Source organism: Mustela putorius, unplaced genomic scaffold (assembly GCF_011764305.1).
Source record: "Mustela putorius furo isolate JIRA1106 unplaced genomic scaffold, ASM1176430v1.1 tig00000129_pilon_pilon_pilon, whole genome shotgun sequence".
Classification (NCBI taxonomy): Eukaryota; Metazoa; Chordata; class Mammalia; order Carnivora; family Mustelidae; genus Mustela; species Mustela putorius.
In genome coordinates, this window is record NW_025421290.1 from 53,066,285 (window position 1) to 53,077,866 (window position 11,582).

The 11,582-nt window shown below is 42.3% G+C and overlaps 1 pseudogene; it reads right to left on the reverse strand.

Annotated features, from left to right (window-relative positions):
- Positions 1 to 10,687: 10,687 nt before the first annotated feature.
- Positions 10,688 to 11,261, reverse strand: LOC123390500 (annotated as a pseudogene).
- Positions 11,262 to 11,582: the final 321 nt, after the last annotated feature.

Here is an 11,582-nt window from a genome sequence, read left to right on the forward strand (position 1 = left end):
AGTGTTTCTGTATTTCTTTTTTTTTAAATTTTTTATTTTTTATAAACATATATTTTTATCCCCTGGGGTACAGTTCTGTGAATCACCAGGTTTACACACTTCACAGCACTCACCAAAGCACATACCCTCCCCAATGTCCATAATACCACCCCCTTCTCCCAATCTCCCTCTCCCCAGCAACCCTCAGTTTGTTTTGTGAGATTAAGAGTCACTTATGTTTTGTCTCCCTCCCAATTCCATCTTGTTTAATTGATTCTTCTTCTACCCACTTAAGCCCCCATGTTGCATCACCACTTCCTCATATCAGGGAGATCATATGATAGTTGTCTTTCTCCAATTGACTTATTTCGCTAAGCATGATACGCTCTAGTTGCATCCATGTTGTCCCAAATGGCAAGATTTCATTTCTTTTGATGGCTGCATAGTATTCCATTGTGTATATATACCACATCTTCTTGATCCATTCATCTGTTGATGGACATCTAGGTTCTTTCCATAGTTTGGCTATTGTGGACATTGCTGCGATAAACATTCGGGTGCACGTGCCCCTTCGGATCACTACGTTTGTATCTTTAGGGTAAATACCCAGTAGTGCAATTGCTGGGTCATGGGGCAGTTCTATTTTCAACATTTTGAGGAACCTCCGTGCTGTTTTCCAGAGTGGCTGCACCAGCTTGCATTCCCACCAACAGTGTAGGAGGGTTCCCCTTTCTCCGCATCCTCGCCCGCATCTGTCATTTCCTGACTTGTTGATTTTAGCCTCTCTGACTGGTGTGAGGTGATATCTCATTGTGGTTTTGATTTGTATTTCCCTGATGCCGAGTGATATGGAGCACTTTTTTATGTGTCTGTTCGCCATCTGGATGTCTTCTTTGCAGAAATGTCTGCTCATGTCCTCTGCCCATTTCTTGATTGGATTATTTGTTCTTTGGGTGTTGAGTTTGCTAAGTTCTTTATAGATTCTGGACACTAGTCATTTATCTGATATGTCGTTTGCAAATATCTTCTCCCATTCTGTCAGTTGTCTTTTGATTTTGTTAACAGTTTCCTTTGCTGTGCAAAAGCTTTTGATCTTGATGAAATCCCAATAGTTCATTTTTGCCCTTGCTTCCCTTGCCTTTGGCGTTGTTCCTAGGAAGATGTTGCTGCGGCTGAGGTCGAAGAGGTTGCTGCCTGTGTTCTCCTCAAGGATTTTGATGGATTCCTTTCGCACATAGAGGTCTTTCATCCATTTTGAGTCTATTTTCGTGTGTGGTGTAAGGAAATGGTCCAATTTCATTTTTCTGCATGTGGCTGTCCAATTTTCCCAGCACCGTTTATTGAAGAGGCTGTCTTTTTTCCATTGCACATTCTTTCCTGCTTTGTCGAAGATGAGTTGACCATAGAATTGAGGATCTATTTCTGGGCTCTCCATTCTGTTCCATTGATCTATGTGTCTGTTTTTGTGCCAGTACCATGCTGTCTTGATGATGACAGCTTTGTAATAGAGCCTGAAGTCCGGAATTGTGATGCCACCAACTTTGGCTTTCTTTTTCAATATCCCTTTGGCTATTCGAGGTCTTTTCTGGTTCCATATAAATTTTAGAATTATTTGTTCCATTTCTTTGAAAAAGATGGATGGTACTTTGATAGGAATTGCATTAAATGTGTAGATTGCTTTAGGTAGCATAGACATTTTCACAATATTTATTCTTCCAATCCAGGAGCATGGAACATTTTTCCATTTCTTTGTGTCTTCCTCAATTTCTTTCATGAGTACTTTATGGTTTTCTGAGTATAGATTCTTAGCCTCTTTGGTTAGGCTTATTCCTAGGTATCTTATGGTTTGGGGTGCAATTGTAAATGGGATTGACTCCTTAATTTCTCTTTCTTCAGTCTTGCTGTTGGCGTAGAGAAATGCAACTGATTTCTGTGCATTGATTTTATATCCTGACACTTTACTGAATTCCTGTTCAAGTTCTAGCAGTTTTGGAGTGGAGTCTTTTGGGTTTTCCACATATAGTATCATATCATCTGTGAAGAGTGATAATTTGACTTCTTCTTTGCCGATTTGGATGCCTTTAATTTTCTTTTTTGTCTGATTGCTGAGGCTAGGACCTGTAGTACTATGTTGAATAGCAGTGGTGATAATGGACATCCCTGCCGTGTTCCTGACCTTAGTGGAAAAGCGTTTAGTTTTTCTCCATTGAGAATGATATTTGTCGTGGTTTTTTCATAGATGGCTTTGATGATATTGAGGTATGTGCCCTCTATCCCTACACTTTGAAGACTTTTGATCAGGAAGGGATGCTGTACTTTGTCAAATGCTTTTTCAGCATCTATTGAGAGTATCATATGGTTCTTGTTCTTTCTTTTATTGATGTGTTGTATCACATTGACTGATTTGCGGATGTTGAACCAACCTTGCAGCCCTGGAATAAATCCCACTTGGTCGTGGTGAATAATCCTTTTAATGTACTGTTGAATCCTATTGGCTAGTATTTTGGTGAGAATTTTCGCATCTGTGTTCATCAAGGATATTGGTCTATAGCTCTCTTTTTTGGTGGGATCCTTGTCTGGTTTTGGGATCAAGGTGATGCTGGCCTCATAAAATGAGTTTGGAAGTTTTCCTTCCATTTCTTTTTTTTGGAACAGTTTCAGGAGACTAGGAATTAGTTCTTCATTAAATGTTTGGTAGAAATCCCCCTGGAATCCGTATGGCCATGGGCTTCTGTTTGTTTGGAGATTTTTTTTTAAAAGATTTTATTTATTTATTTGACAGAGAGAGATCAGAAGCAGGCAGAGAGAGAGAGAAGGAAGCAGGCTCCCTGCTGATCAGAGAGCCCATGTGGGGCTCGATCCCAGGACCCTGCGATCATCACCTGTGCAGAAGGCAGTGGCTTAACCCACTGAGCCACCCAGGCGCCCCCGTTTGGAGATTTGTAATGACTGTTTCAATATCTTTACTGGTTATGGGTCTGTTCAGGCTTTCTATTTCTTCCTGGTTCAGTTGTGGTAGTTTATACGTTTCTAGGAATACATCCATTTCTTCCAGATTTTCAAATTTGTTGGCGTAGAGTTGCTCATAGTATGTTCTTATAATAGTTTGTTCTTATAATAGTTTGTATTTCTTTGGTGTTAGTTGTGATCTCTTTCATTCATGATTTTATTTATTGGGTCCTTTCTCTTTTCTTTTTGATAAGTCGGGCCAGGGGTTTATCAATTTTATTAATTCTTTCAAAGAACCAGCTCCTAGTTTCGTTGATTTGTTCTATTGTTTTTTTGGTTTCTATTTCATTGATTTCTGCTCTGATCTTTATGATTTCTCTTCCCCTGCTGGGCTTAGGGTTTCTTTCTTGTTCTTTCTCCAGCTACTTTAGGTGTAGGGTTAATTTGTGTACCTGAGACCTTTCTTGTTTCTTGAGAAAGGCTTGTACCGCTATATATTTTCCTCTCAGGACTGCATTTGTTGTGTCCCACAGATTTTGAACCGTTGTATTTTCATTATCATTTGTTTTCATGATTTTTTTCCATTCTTCTTTAATTTCCCGGTTGACCCATTCATTCTTTAGAAGGATGCTGTTTAGTCTCCCATATATTTGGGTTCTTTTCAAACTTCCTCTTGTGGTTGAGTTCTAGCTTCAGAGCATTGTGGTCTGAAAATATGCAGGGAATGATCCCAATCTTTTGATACCGGTTGAGTCCTGCTTTAGGACTGAGGATGTGATCTATTCTGGAGAATGTTCCATGTGCACTAGAGAAGAATGTGTATTCTGTTGCTTTGGGATGAAATGTTCTGAATATATCTGTGATGTCCATCTGGTCCAGTGTGTCGTTTAAGGCCTTTATTTCCTTGCAGATCTTTTGCTTGGATGATCTGTCCATTTCAGTGAGGGGAGTGTTAAAGTCCCCTACTATTATTGTATTATTGTTGATGTGTTTCTTTGATTTTGTTATTAATTGATTTATATAGTTGGCTGCTCCCACGTTGGGGGCATAGATATTTAAAATTGTTAGATCTTCTTGTTGGACAGACCCTTTGAGTATGATATAGTGTCCTTCCTCATCTCTTATTATAGTCTTTGGCTTAAAATCTAATTGATCTGATATAAGCATTGCCACTCCTGCTTTCTTCTGATGTCCATTAGCATGGTAAATTCTTTCCCACCCCCTCACTTTAAATCTAGAGGTGTCTTCGGGCTTAAAATGAGTTTCTTGGAGGCAACATATAGATGGGTTCTGTTTTTTTATACATTCTGATACCCTGTGTATTTTGTCCGGGACATTTAGGCCATTAACATTCAGGGTAACTATTGAGAGATATGAATTTAGTGCCATCGTATTGCCTGTAAGGTGACTGTTACTGTATATGGTCTCTGTTCCTTTCTGATCTACCACTTGTAGGCTCTCTCTTTGCTTAGAGCTGGTTTGGTGTTTGCAAATTCTTTCAGTTTTTGTTTGTCCTGGAGGGTTTCTGTATTTCAATAAACTCACTGCTCAGATTGGAGTTGCAAGAGCTAAAGAATTAAATAGAATAAACTTCAGATCAACAAATTCATGTCAATATACCTTGTAATTGTGGTCACGAGACAAACAATAATCTTAAACTCTCAGGAGTAACAAGTACTTACAGGGGCTAAGAACCAGCATCTTTTCATATTGTGAATGCAGATTCCCTGATGACAAATAAACTATCACCAGGTTTAGATAGAACATTTAATGGATTTCTTGACATCATGTGTGCTAATGGTGTTATAGTGTGAGGTTCTCCAGGACCATATCATTAAATCAGTCCTGTCCTCATGCATTCCTATCCTGTAGGATGGGGACAAATCATAAAAAGCCTCCCCACACCCTGGTGGACCTGGCAGGATGGGAGAAAGAAGATTCAGAGTAGGAATTCATGGAGATCCATGCATCCTGATTCCACCACATAAATAAAGAATTTACCTGCAGAGGAAGCCCTCAGAAGAACCATCCTGGGGTCACAGGTGGAGCCCCATAGGATCTGGGATGGGAACAGACATCACAACCTCAGTTCTGTTGAAGACCACACACATTTTTCACATGGAATGAAAGCCTTAGTCTTCAGGGAAAAGTAGGGAAACAGGAAGCTGAGGACATCCAGGGACCACTGGAGCTGTGGGAGGGGACAACCAGGAAGAGCAGAATGACTGTGTACCCAGAGACAGGCAAAAATACATGGACTTGGTCCACTGGTGGAGGAGGGGCAGTGACACATGAAGGCCTCCCTCGACCCAGGTACCTGGGAAAACCTGAGGCTAAGGCTACTTCATCGAGTCAGAGTCCTTGTAGTATGAAGCCTTCACCACACTAATGACTGTCACCTGAGTAGAGCAGAGGAGTGTACTGGAGAGTGGAAGTAGATTCTACATGGGGGACCTCATGGAGATCACAGTGCTGATCTGGGACCAAAACCAGGAGATCTCTGGAGGAATCAACTCTTGTGTGGCTACAGCAGACACATATTTCACTGCTGCTACCCAGGCAGCCCATTTACCAGTGGAGCCAGGAAGAGAGTCACACACTCCATAGCACAGGCCTCACAAAGAGGAAGCATAAAACACAATATAATACCCATGCCCTGTGCATGGTAGACATTCATGAAACCCCACCGTTTCCAGGGGCTCCGTACTGTTAGGGAACCTCTCTGTTCCACCTGACCCTCTATATTCCCTTGTGGTTCAAGTCCTGAGTATGCGAGTTTAGAGACAGCAGCTCCATGTACAAATCATGTGGACATTTATCAAAGCTGGGTCACTCCACTGTATTTGGCAATTCAGAGCTGCTCCACTCATCATGAGTGGACTTAACTTCCTTGAAACACCTTCACTACCAGGAATGTTCATGTGTAAAGGACAGAATACGATGGCAGAGCTGTCAGATTTTGTCTTCGCTCCAATCAGTTCACCTCCCTGGGAACTTCCTGGGTGAAACCTCACTTCTCAGTGATACATTTACACAAGTAACGCCTTCTCTGGTCCTGCAATGACACTTCATACCTGTGTGACAGGGGCAGGTCACCCCCTTTAACCTGTGTCCTCATCACTGCACTCAGTGATTTAGATCAGTGCTCTGTGAAGGCGCTTCTCTCATTGTCTTCATGAACAGAGTTGCGGGTGCATATCTTGTTTTCTGGCTCCCTGTATGTTGTTAATGTGGATTAAATAATAAATACACTCCCTGCCTGAATGAGGGATTGAAGACCATGAGAAGGTGGCAAATCCAGTTATGAGGACACATCTGGACCCTGTCTTAGGGCCTGGAAGAGTGGGCTGACCAGCTCAGGGACTGCAGACAAGAAGAGACACCTATAGCATCTGGGTAATGGGAGTCTCAAACTCACAATTTGTTCTCTCTCTGCACAGACAGAGGTGAGTGTCCATCCTGGCTCCAGGGTGTGTGTGGACCTGGATAGAGAGCTGCTGACATCACAGGTCAGAGGGAAGGTTAACATTTATGTGGGTGTGGGTGGGTTGCTATGGGCTTCTCATCCCCAGGAACAAAACAGCTGGCACGTTGGGGGGTAACAGGTGTCTGTGATGTGGACATTGTCAATGCAAACTTTGGCTGGATACTACGGTGTGTTACCTAAGTAGTTAATAGACCCATTAAGAAAAGGACTGCTTAGGTGTGCCTAGGTGACTCAGTGGGTTAAAGTCTCTGCCTTCGGCTCAGGTCATGATCCCAGGGTCCTTTGATCGAGCCCCACATTGGGCTCTCTGCTCTCTTCTCTCTGCCTGCTTCTCTTCCTGCTTGTGATCTCTGTCTGTCAAATAAATAAATAAAATATTAAGAAAAAGGAAAAGGATCACATCAACATCTGAGAGGAGAACACAGGAAGTAACCTTTTATATCCTCAACTGCAGTAACTTCTTGCAAGAAGGGTCTCTAAAAGAAAGAAACACAAATCACACAAAACAGACAATCATATCAAAAAATGGATGGAAGATATGAACAGACACTTCTCCAATGAAGACATACAAATGGCTATCAGACACATGAAAAAATGTTCATCATCACTAGCCATCAGGTAGATTCAAATTTAAACCACATTGAGACCTCCCCTTCCAATTTCCCCCAACTCCCTTCTCCTGTCTAACTCCCCATGTCCTCCGTGCTATTTGTTATGCTCCACAAATAAGTGAGACCATATGATAATTGACTCTCTCTGCTTGACTTATTTCACTCAGCAATTGGAAGGGGAGGTCAACCATGAAAGACTATGGACTCTGAAAAACAATCTGAGGGTTTTGAAGGAGCATGGGGGTGAGAGGTTGGGGTACCAGTTGGTGGGTATTATAGAGGGCACGGATTGCATGGAGCACTGGTTGTGGTGCAAAGATAATTAATACTGTTATGTTGAAAATAAATAAAAAATAAATAAAAAAAAACCTCATTGAGATATTGCCTTACACCAGTTAGAATGGCCAAAATTAGCAAGACAAGAAACAACATGTGTTAGGAGGGGATGTGGAGAAAGGGTAACCCTCTTCCACTGTTGGTGGGAATGCAAGTTGGTGCAGCCTCTTTGGAGAACAGTGTGGAGATTCCTCAAGAAATTAAAAATAGAACTTCCCTATGACCCTGCCATTGCACTCCTGGGTATTTACCCCAAAGATACAGATGTCGTGAAAAGAAGGGCCATCTGTACCCCAATGTTTATAGCAGCAATGGCCATGTTTGCCAAACTGTGGAAAGAACCCAAATGCCCTTCAACGGACGACTGGATAAGGAAGATGTGGTCCATATACACTATGGAGTATTATGCCTCCATCAGAAAGGATGAATACCCAACTTTTTTTTTTTTTTTTAAAAGATTTTATTTATTTATTTGACAGAGAGAGATCGCAAGTAGACAGAGAGGCAGGCAGAGAGAGAGAGGGAAGCAGGCTCCCTGCTGAGCAGAGAGCCTGATGCGGGCCTCGATCCCAGGACCCCGAGATCATGACCTGAGCCGAAGGCAGCGGCTTAACCCACTGAGCCACCCAGGCGCCCGATACCCAACTTTTGTAGCAACATGGATGGGACTGGAAGAGATGATGCTTAGTGAAATAAGTTAAGCAGAGAGAGTCAATTATCATATGGTTTCACTTATTTGTGGAGCATAACAAATAGCATGGAGGACAAGGGGAGTTAGAGAGGAGAAGGGAGTTGAGGGAAATTGGAAGGGGAGGTGAACCATGAGAGACTATGGACTCTGAAAAAGAATCTGAGGATTTTGAAGGGGCGGGGGGTGGGAGGTCGGGGTACCAGGTGGTGAGTATTATAGACGGCACGGATTGTATGGAGCACTGGGCGTGCAAAAATAATGAATACTGTTACGTTGAAAAAAAAAAAAAAAACCAGAAAGGAACTTTTGGACTTCACCAAAATAAAAATCTTCTGCGATGCAAAGGAAACGGTCAACAAAACTAAAAGGCAACGTATGGAATGGGAGAAGATATTTGCAAATGACACTACAGAAAAAGGGTTGATATCCAGGATCTATAAAAAACTTACTAGAATGAACACCCCAAAAACAAATTATCCAGTCAAAAAATGGGCAGAAGACATGAATAGACCCTTCTCCAGAGAGACATACATGTGTCCAACAGACACATGAAAAAATGTTCCACATCTCTTGTTACCACGGAAATATAAGTGAAAACCACAATGAGATATCACCTTTCATGAGTTAGAAAGACTAAAATTAACAAGACAGAGAACAACAAATGTTGGAGAGGATGTGGAGAAAGGGGAACTCTCTTACGCTGTAGTTGGGAATGCACGTTGATACAGCCACCTTGGACAGCAGTGTCTAGATCCCACAAAAGTTAAAAATAGAACTACCCTATGACTCAGCAATTGTTCTACTGGGTATTTACCCCCAAAATACAGATGTAGTGAAAAAAGGCGCACATGCACCCCAATGTTCATAGGAATAATGTCCACTATAGTGAATCTGTGGAAGGAGGTGAGATGTCCTTCCACATATGAATGGATAAAGAAGATGTGGTCCATATGTACAATGGAATATTACTCAGCCATCCGACAGGATGAGTACCTACCATTTCATCGATTTGGATGAAACTGGAGGGTGTTATGTCAAGTAGAATAAGTCAAGCAGAGAAAGATAATTATCCTATGGTTTCACCTCTATGTGGAACATAAGGGGTAATGAGGAGGACCAGAGAGGAAGTCAATTATCATACGGGTTTACTTACTTGTGGAGCATAAGAAATGACACAGAAGATATTAGGAGATTAAGGGAAAACTGAATTGTGGCAAATCGGAGGGGGAGATGAAGCATGAGAGACCGTGGACTGTGAGAAACAAACTGAGGGTTTGGGAGTGGAGGGCGTGGAGGGATGTGTGAGCCTGGTGGTGGGTATTGAGGAGGACGCGTACTGCATGCAGCACTGGGTGTGGTGCATAAACAGTGTATGCTGGAACTCTGAAAAGTAAAAATCAGGGAAGGAGACAAGCCATGAGAGACTGTGGATCTGGGAAACAAACAAGGATTGCAGAAGTGAGGGTGGTGGGGGATGGGGTAGGCAGGTGATGGGGATTAAGGAGGGCAGGTGATGCGATGAGCACTGGGTGTTACACACAACAAATGAATCTTTGAACACTACATCAAAACTGATGATGTACTATATGCAGGCTAAGTGAGCATTAAAAAAGAATATAGACTTTTTTTCATGTTTTGTTTTTTTTTAAAAAAATTTCTTTTCAGTGCTCCAGAATTCATTGTTCATGCACCAAGGAAATAAGGGCTTTGAATGACACACTGGCCCAGATAGATTTCTTTGTTATTTACTTGGGCTCTTTCTGTTTCATTTGTAAACTTAGGTAGAGGATTCTCAGGTGTATTGAGGATTTTTTCCCCAAAGTATCACGTGACATGATGAGTATAGAGTTTCATACTGAACAGATGGAGCATTGAATATCATATCAAAAGTCAATGATGTACTATTTCTCAGCTAATTGAATTAGAAAACATATGCAGACCCTGGTTTCTTTGATCTGTTCTGTGTTTCTTAGTTTCTATATAATCTCTTTCTGCTCTAATCTTGCTCTTTCCTTCCTTCTGCTCTATTTAGGATTCAGCCACTGCTATTTCTCTAGCATCTTTAGGTGTAATGTTAGGTTGTTTATTTGAGATTTTTCTTCCTTCTTGAGGCCTTCCTGTATGCTGTGTATTTCTGTCTTAGGACCACCGTTACTGCAGAGAAATTACAGGATGGTGGTAACGGTTTTCTACTATTTTCTTAAATTTAATTTAATTTTTTCAGTGGAGGTTTTATACGTGTGTGTGTGTGTGTGGTCTTCTGGCTCCACTGGAGGTTTTTGTGATCCACAGTGAGGGCCACTGAGATTCTTTTAAAGGTTTTGTTGACCTGCATCAGGATATTTTTAATTTATTGGTATTTAATGACAAGAGGAAACTAACATAACTGACATTTTTTTTGCATGTTAGTATATTTGTCTTCCTGCTACAAGTAAGTTTCTAAGTCAGAGAGTGAATAGGTAAGCACAGAATAATGTCAAGGAGGCTCCCTTGGTGAAACGGCTCTATGGAGAGGAAACCCCAGACCCTGACAGGAAATAAGCCATAGACTCCATGTGCACCTGCGCCTGGGATTAAAGACAGAATTGGTGAGTGGTGTGCACCCTCTGCTGGTCTGATACCCTTGTAGTTTGAGGTTTGTGTCTGGGCTCACACTGCAGTCCCCTCACTGTGTCTGTTGCACAGTAATACATGGCCGTGTCCACGGCTCTCAGGCTGTTCATCTGCAGATACAGCGTGTTCTTGCTGTTGTCTCTGGAGATGGTGAATCGGCCCTTCACAGAGTCTGCGTATCTTGTGCTACTTCCATCACTGCTAAAAACTGCGACCCACTGCAGCCCCATCCCTGGAGCCTGGCGGACCCAGCTCATGCCGTAGCTGCTGAAGGTGAATCCAGAGGCTGCACAGGAGAGTCTCAGGGACCCCCCTGGCTTCACCAGGTCTCCCCCAGACTCCACCAGCTGCACCTCACACTGGACACCTGCAGACACAAGACATCCCAGTCAGGAATCTGTCACACACCCATGGTTTCTCTCTCATATCCACTCACATCCTCAATTTCTTTGGTTCTCTAGAAATTACCTTGTAAAAGAGCAACAAGGAAAACCCAGCCCAGCACAAACTCCATGGTGAGTTCTCTGTGTTCTGTCCTGCTCAGTGAATGTAAACACCTGGAAATCCTAGGACTGGCGCTCCTCTTCCAGCTGCATGGTCCGGGCTGGGCAGTTTTATTCAGTGGAGGGAAGACCCTATTTGCATGTTCTCTGAGTATATAGTTAGCTCCAGACTCAGGTTCAATTCTTTACAAGTTAAAAACAAAGATTGCATTGTTTGTGGATCACTTTGTTTAGATGGCACTTTGAAAATATGCAGTATTCTTTTTTTGTTTGTTTGTTTGTTTAAAAAATGCATTTATCGGGCCCTTGGGCATCTCAGTGGGTTAAAGCCTCTGCCTTTGGCTCAGTTCATGATCCCGGATTCCCGGCATTGAGCACCCCCATCGGGCTTTCTGGTGGGCCAGGGAGTCTGC